We start from the raw sequence: 6,790 nt of genomic DNA, 5'->3' as shown, positions 1-6,790 counted from the left end.
CCTACAGCAGTAGGTCATCAATTTACCATCATACCTCAGGGATTCTTCCTCCTTGATACAATCACTCAAGGAGATCAGGTGGGAAGGCACTTACAGGTTAATGACATTAGACGTCACGGCGCTCTACTCAAACATTGAACACGAGTTGGGTATCAACTGCATCAAACTATACCTGGACGAAGACCAGTTCATGCCCACTGATCAGAAATCCTTTATCCTTGAATCCATCAGGTTCATCCTCACGCATAACATGTTTCGTTTCCAGGATCAGCTTTACTTGCAAACTAGAGGGACCGCTATGTGTAAGGAAATTATGTCTGTATCCACACACGTTCACACATATATATATATATATATATATATATATATTTATTAATTCAGCTTTATATGCTTGTATTAAATATGCAGAGTTCTTCTTTAAAGGAAATATTTTATACTCTTATGACAGCAAGGTCTAGTAACACAAGCTAAACAGGAAATGAGGTCTAGCAACACAAGCTAAGAGGAAATGGCTGTCTGAAGCTTAAAACCGCATGGCTAGAAAGAGATATGCATGCTTTAGCAAAAAAGACCACATTTATGATAGAGGTACATGAAGAGAGAATTGCCGAATGCATGGCATCATAGCTGCAGAAACATATATATACACATATATACCTTTTTACACATATATCTAACATATGCATTAGACATATATTTTACATTAATACGGGTGATATATATATATATATATATATATATATATACACGTCTTGTATTTTGACGTTCACCTGTGGTTTAGATAAAAAACGTTTGCTCAGATAAATGTTGATACAAGATAAACAAAGATAATTCCGAGAAATATTTGAACAAAGCTGAAATCAACAAAAATTGTGGGTTAGATATCTGAGTTCTAAGAATTATAAATGCATCACATATGTATCTTGTTTCTAGGAAATTATCATGACTTTTTTACTAAGGTTGTATGGAGGTGAGATTAATAAATTCGTTACCTGATTGGATTAAGCTTAGGGGAGGTATATGATAATCTTGTGGTTTATATCTATAAATTGTGTACGATGTCAAAATAAAGGACAACCATTTTAAACCTATCAACGTGTATTGGTCTTTAGTGGTTGCCCGGCCGGAGGTTCACCCACAGACAAACCAGGGGCCCTTTCAATTGGTAGCAGAGGATGGTTCACTGACTATCCAGGTGAGTAAATAATTTCTGCCACTATTTATGTGGTTGGAATGTTTCTCTCCTGGATACGGTGAATGTCTGATGTATACTGGATGGCAGGTTAGTTTAGTGTTCTTAGGACTGTGGGACAGACACGAGGCAGCACTCAGTGTTCTGTGTATCCTGATAGGAGCGGCGTCTCCTATAGGCACAGTGGTTGGCAGGGGATGTTGTTCCAGGAACATACATCATATTGATGGCAGGGAATTTTTCGAATGCAGAACTAGTCTCTTCGAACGTTGGCAGGGATTTTTCAAATGGGATTAGTCTCCCATTTGACGGTTTATTGAGTTAAAGGATAACTCTGGATTTATGTGAAACAAGGTACCCGGAATATATGTATAAGGAAAAGGAATACATATGGAAAAAAAAGGTGAGGGAAACGCATACATCTGAATGCAGATGTTGGTTTCTAACTCACTAGGATTGTCCAGTTAAAACTTGGAAAGTAACATTGAATACTGCAGTCTATTAAGTTCGTAAATGGTGTTGCCCATATAAGATATTTTTACACGTGTTATAAGAATATTGTGCTAGTGGAAAATCTGATTGTGCTGGCTTAATTGATTCTCAACATAACAGTACTAACACAATTACTTTCTGCTATTTCCACTTCATTGTTTGCTGCTTGAAAATATATGTATAGAGTTCATTGTCGATTTTATTAAACATTATGGGTAACGGCGCGGGAAAGGATCTGGATGGTGAGCCAGAGACCAAACCCACACCGTTACACTAATCCCACAGGTGCCTGATACAAAATGTAACTGATCCATTTTGGGTAAATATCTGTGACCGCAGTCAGCAACTGTGCTGTGTATTACGCAGATCAGCGATGTGGGTCCTCGCAATGAGGGTGATTGGGAGGAGGTCAAAAAAATGGTGGGGCTGCACCCAAAATATAACTATCCCGTTGGTGCCTGGGATGAAGATTATATGAAAACATGTTTTAAAAAATGGGAGAAGGCATTAAAAGAATACAGAAAGAGATTTCCACCAACCCATCACATATACTTAAAACAAAATAGGGAGACAATTAGTAAAAAGGAAGAAGTCCCATGGTCAGAAATTCTGCCCGCCTTGCCAGAAAAGCCACCGGCATATGATGTGACGGTATTAGAACCACAAAAGGCAATACTCCCAGCTGTCTCTACAGAAAGCATGCTACAAGTCCCTTATGATAAGGTCCCCTGTCCAGAACAAGCAACCGCACCAGAATTATTATTTTCCGGTGAGAATCAAAAGAGAACCGGACTGTACCCAGATTTGGGGGATAGAGATTCCCTTTTGAGTACTGCTGTTATAGTGGCAGCAGCACTTATGGAACAAGCAGATGTGACTCCACAAGTCAAACAAGCTAAGGAAAAAAGAATTGAATATAGAGAAAGTATGGGCAGTTATGTACATGAGCTGATTCAACTGAGGGATAAACTAAGGAGAGACATAGTCTACATTAAACAACTTCCCCTTCAGGATGTCTTTCCCGTCATCTATGATCACGAGGACCCAGATGATACAGACCTTCCTAGTGAGGAACAGATAGATGAATTAAAGGGCATTTTGGGAGGAGAGTGTGGTAGAACCAGAGCTGCAACTAACAAAAAAAAACAGCTGCTGACCGAGATAGGAAAACTAAGACAGGAGTAGTGGAGGGTGAAGAAGGACTGGGAAACCAGGGCTCAGGAAGAGTACGATAGGAGGATAACAGGAATTGAAACACAGATAGAAGCGGACAGTTTAGAACATGGAATTCCCCTGGCAACCTCCAGTCCTAGAATACCTGGAATAGTCCAACCCCTGACAGATGAATTTTCCAAACTCACTCTAACACCTGAGGAAGGGGATAGGGAAGGCACACAACTGCGGCTTCCCATGATTACTGTAGGTAGCACTGAAGTCCATATCCCTCTTCCTTTAGGATTAATGAAGGAACTGAAAGATATGTGCTCCAATCCAAAAAAGGACCCTAGAGCAGCAGCTATGTTTCTGCAGAAATATACCGCAGGGAGCCATTTAACTTTGGAGGATATTCAGATAATACTCTCAGCCATAGACCCAGACACTGGCTCTCAAATCGATCCAGGAAAGGTAATGAAGGCATCAGAAAAAGAAGTTAGGGATGCAGGAGACAGAGATAGCCCCAAGGTTTGGAAGAAGTTTTGGGATAAGATAGGAGTAGAATGGATGAAAAGATACAAAGGGGATTCAGGTTTACACACAATGCTAAATACAAAACAAGAGCCGAAAGAGGATTTTTATAGTTTCTGTAAGAGACTGTTGGATCTCTACAGTAGTACAGGAATGAATTCACCTGAATTGTTCAAGACTACATGTATGACAAATGGGGACCCTAAGACGACACAGCTAATAAAATTAGTGAATAACGAATGGCTTACTCAAACAGTGACAGAATTTATGGATGACATAGCAAAACTCTCGGCCTCTGGTGTTTTTAATCAAAAGGGAGGAGTATTTCTATTGTTAGTGCAGCAGGACATACAACAGGAGTCTATATTGTCAGGTGGGGAAAGCAATTACATGATGATGTCAGGTTTCTCCCGGGGAAGGAATAATAGAAGAGGTCCGAGAAGTAGGGACCAGGCAGATTACCAGGGAAGAGTAGAAAGAAATCAGGAGACAGGGTTGCTTCATTTGTGGGAGTCTGGGTCACTGGAGGCGGGAATGTCCAATGGTGAGAGATGAAGATAGGAGAGGATACAGAGGGAGAGGTGCCTCGGACTACCGAGGGGGCCCAGACAACAGGAAAGACAGCAAGATATGACAAGAAGACAACCCCAGGGAGATCGTATTAACATACACTGGCCAGCACAGGATGGGGGGAGTAGACAACCCAATTTGCAATCAGACTTACAGAGGTGGTCTGAGCATGAACAGTACCCGTCCCCACGGGGGAACAATTACTACTAGGGGTGCCCAGAACAAGTCCCATCCTTCATTATGCATTTTGTTCCAACTGATTGGCAAGTCTTACCACAAGTAATACTGCAAATTGATGGTATTAAAGTTAATTTATTGCTTGACACCGGAGCAACGACTTCAAGTGTAAACAAAATAGACTTCATTAATAATAAATGCACCGAAGGAAGTTCTATGGGTATAAATGGGATGACAGTGATACATAAGGTGACAGCACCGCTCCCGGTTTGTACTCTTACGGGGGAACTAGTGACGCACATGTCTTTTGCAGTCCTACTAGAGTGCCCCGTTTGCCTATTAGGAAGGGATTTAATGGCAGCATTACAGATTTCATTAGTCTTTGACAAAAAAGGCTAATGGCACATGGAGGCTGGTACAGGATCTAAGGAAGGTCAACAAGGCAATTATCCCACTTCCCCCCTTGGTGGCAGATCTTACAGCTGTGTTTGGGGCCATTCCTGCGGGATCCAGATACTACACTGTAGTTGACCTCAGTAATGCGTTCTTTTCCATACCAGTGGCTTGGGATGCACAAAATCTTTTTGCTTTTCAGTGGGCTGATAATGGTCAGGTGACTTGGACCCGTCTCCCACAAGGTTTTGGGGATAGCCCAGCAGCCTTTTCTATTGTATTAAAGGCTACATTGGAAGATTGGGAACCAAAGAGGGGCTCCACCTTAATACAGTACACAGACGACCTTTTACTCTCCAATTCGGAGTTAGAAGCCTGCGAAATAGATTCAGGGAGTTTATTAGACCACTTGGCAAGCAAAGGACACCTGGCCTCGAAGAAGAAAATCCAATATGCAAGTACCCAGGTAGAGTATCTGGGGTGCATAATAGAGGCAGGAGAGAGAAAGATCTCACCCGCTAGAGTCAAGGCAGTGACCTCCCTAAGCAGGCCGAGGGACAAAGCTACAATGCTGTCCTTTTTAGGGTCAATAGTGTATTGTAGGCAGTGGATTCCCGATTGCTCCCATTGGGATTCAATCCTAAGAAAAACTACACTCACAGAAGCACCAAAGGTAGTGGAGTGGACAGAGGACAGAGTAGAAGCCTTTGAGAGATTGATTCGGTCCCTGACCCAAGCCCCAGCCTTGGCCCTGGCAGATTATGGAAAGCCATTCCAATTATACTGCGTGGTATCTGGAGAAACCTATGCAGCGGCTTTGACACAGACACATGGGGGGAGAAACAGGCCAGTTTCATACTTATCGAAAAAATTACCTCCTGTAGTTCTTGGAATGCCTCACTGTCTCCAAGCATTAGCAGCCGCGGCTATGTCAGTAAAGGATGCTACCAAGATAGTCCATGGAAATACAATGGAACTTTTCACCACTCATACAGTCTTGTCCCTCCTTCAAAACATGACCACACAACACATGACAGCTCAGAGACTGTCCGGATATGAGACCATATTACTCAGTACGGCAAACCTGTTGATAAAGACATGTCCAGACACCTCACCAGTGATAAGATTGTTGCATACACTTTTGAGACTTAAGCATGAAGGTTCTGACGAGCAAGTAGACCCAATACCTGAACACAGATGTGATGAAATAATCTTGTCATGCACAACACCTAGGGAGGATTTAAAGGACACACCACAGACTGGCAGTATAGATGTTTTTGTGGATGGATCATGCACAAGACCAGATGACAGGACATACCAAACAGGTTACGCAGTGGTCATGCTCCCAAATCAAGTGATAGAAGCTGAACCAATTGTCACAACTTCAGCACAACAAGCTGAGTTGGTGGCGCTCACAAGAGCCTGTGAAATATTCGCAGGACACAAAGTGAATATTTATACTGATAGTAGCTATGCATTTGGAACAGTGCATGATTATGCATTAATATGGAAAAATAGGGGGTATATCTCAGCAGACGGGAAGAAGGTAGCGAATCAGAAATACATAGATCACTTGCTACATGCAATTCAATTGCCAGAAGCTATAAGTGTGATAAAAGTGAAAGGACACTCTTCAAAAGGAGATTATCAAGCTATGGGAAACAACCTAGCAGACAGAGCAGCAAAAATGGCAGCCAAGAGAGACACGAGAAGGGAAAGTAAGTTATTATTCATGACAGACTTTGAAAGTGAAAACTGGGAGTCAGTAGTATATCAACTTCAGAAACAGTCTACCAGTGAGGACATCAAGTACTGGAAATCTCAGGGACTGCAGACGACAGGTACAGGTATGTGGATGAGGATACTGACAGTAACATTTTTGCCTTGCAGGAACGGTACGTGAAACACTTGGTAGGTATACTCTCAGAAAATTATGATAAGGTTGCTGTCACCTTTCCTCCTCTTTCCACAGATCCAACTCATCCATTCTTGCCCGGAGACAAAGTTCTGGTGAAACAACTAGCTGCCCGCCACAAGACTGGTCCAATATACCAAGGTCCATTTGAGGTTCTAAGAGTGGCTCGAACAGCTGTCCTTACTGACCAGAGTCCACAGTGGATACACGCCAGCCGGCTCAAGAAGACGCCAGAAGGAGTCCTCAAGAAATTCCCCGGACAAACATGAGTCTTCCGGACAAGATGCCTACAAAAGAAATGGCTTTGATCATACCCCCGAGCCTGCAAAGTAGATATGAGCGATGGCTAAAAGGCTATCCAAAAC

At 42.4% G+C, this 6,790-nt stretch overlaps 1 long non-coding RNA gene across 1 annotated transcript; it reads left to right on the top strand.

Moving 5' to 3' along the window:
* Positions 1 to 2,902: 2,902 nt before the first annotated feature.
* On the top strand, positions 2,903 to 5,885 carry LOC120977411. Its single transcript, XR_005773891.1, has 3 exons — positions 2,903 to 2,990; positions 3,361 to 3,367; positions 5,782 to 5,885. It is a non-coding gene; the product is annotated as an uncharacterized LOC120977411 (long non-coding RNA).
* Positions 5,886 to 6,790: the final 905 nt, after the last annotated feature.

Source organism: Bufo bufo, chromosome 8, assembly GCF_905171765.1.
Source record: "Bufo bufo chromosome 8, aBufBuf1.1, whole genome shotgun sequence".
Lineage (NCBI taxonomy): Eukaryota > Metazoa > Chordata > Amphibia > Anura > Bufonidae > Bufo > Bufo bufo.
The sequence above is the reverse complement of the archived record's forward strand: the minus strand, read 5'-3'. Positions and strand labels throughout refer to the sequence as shown.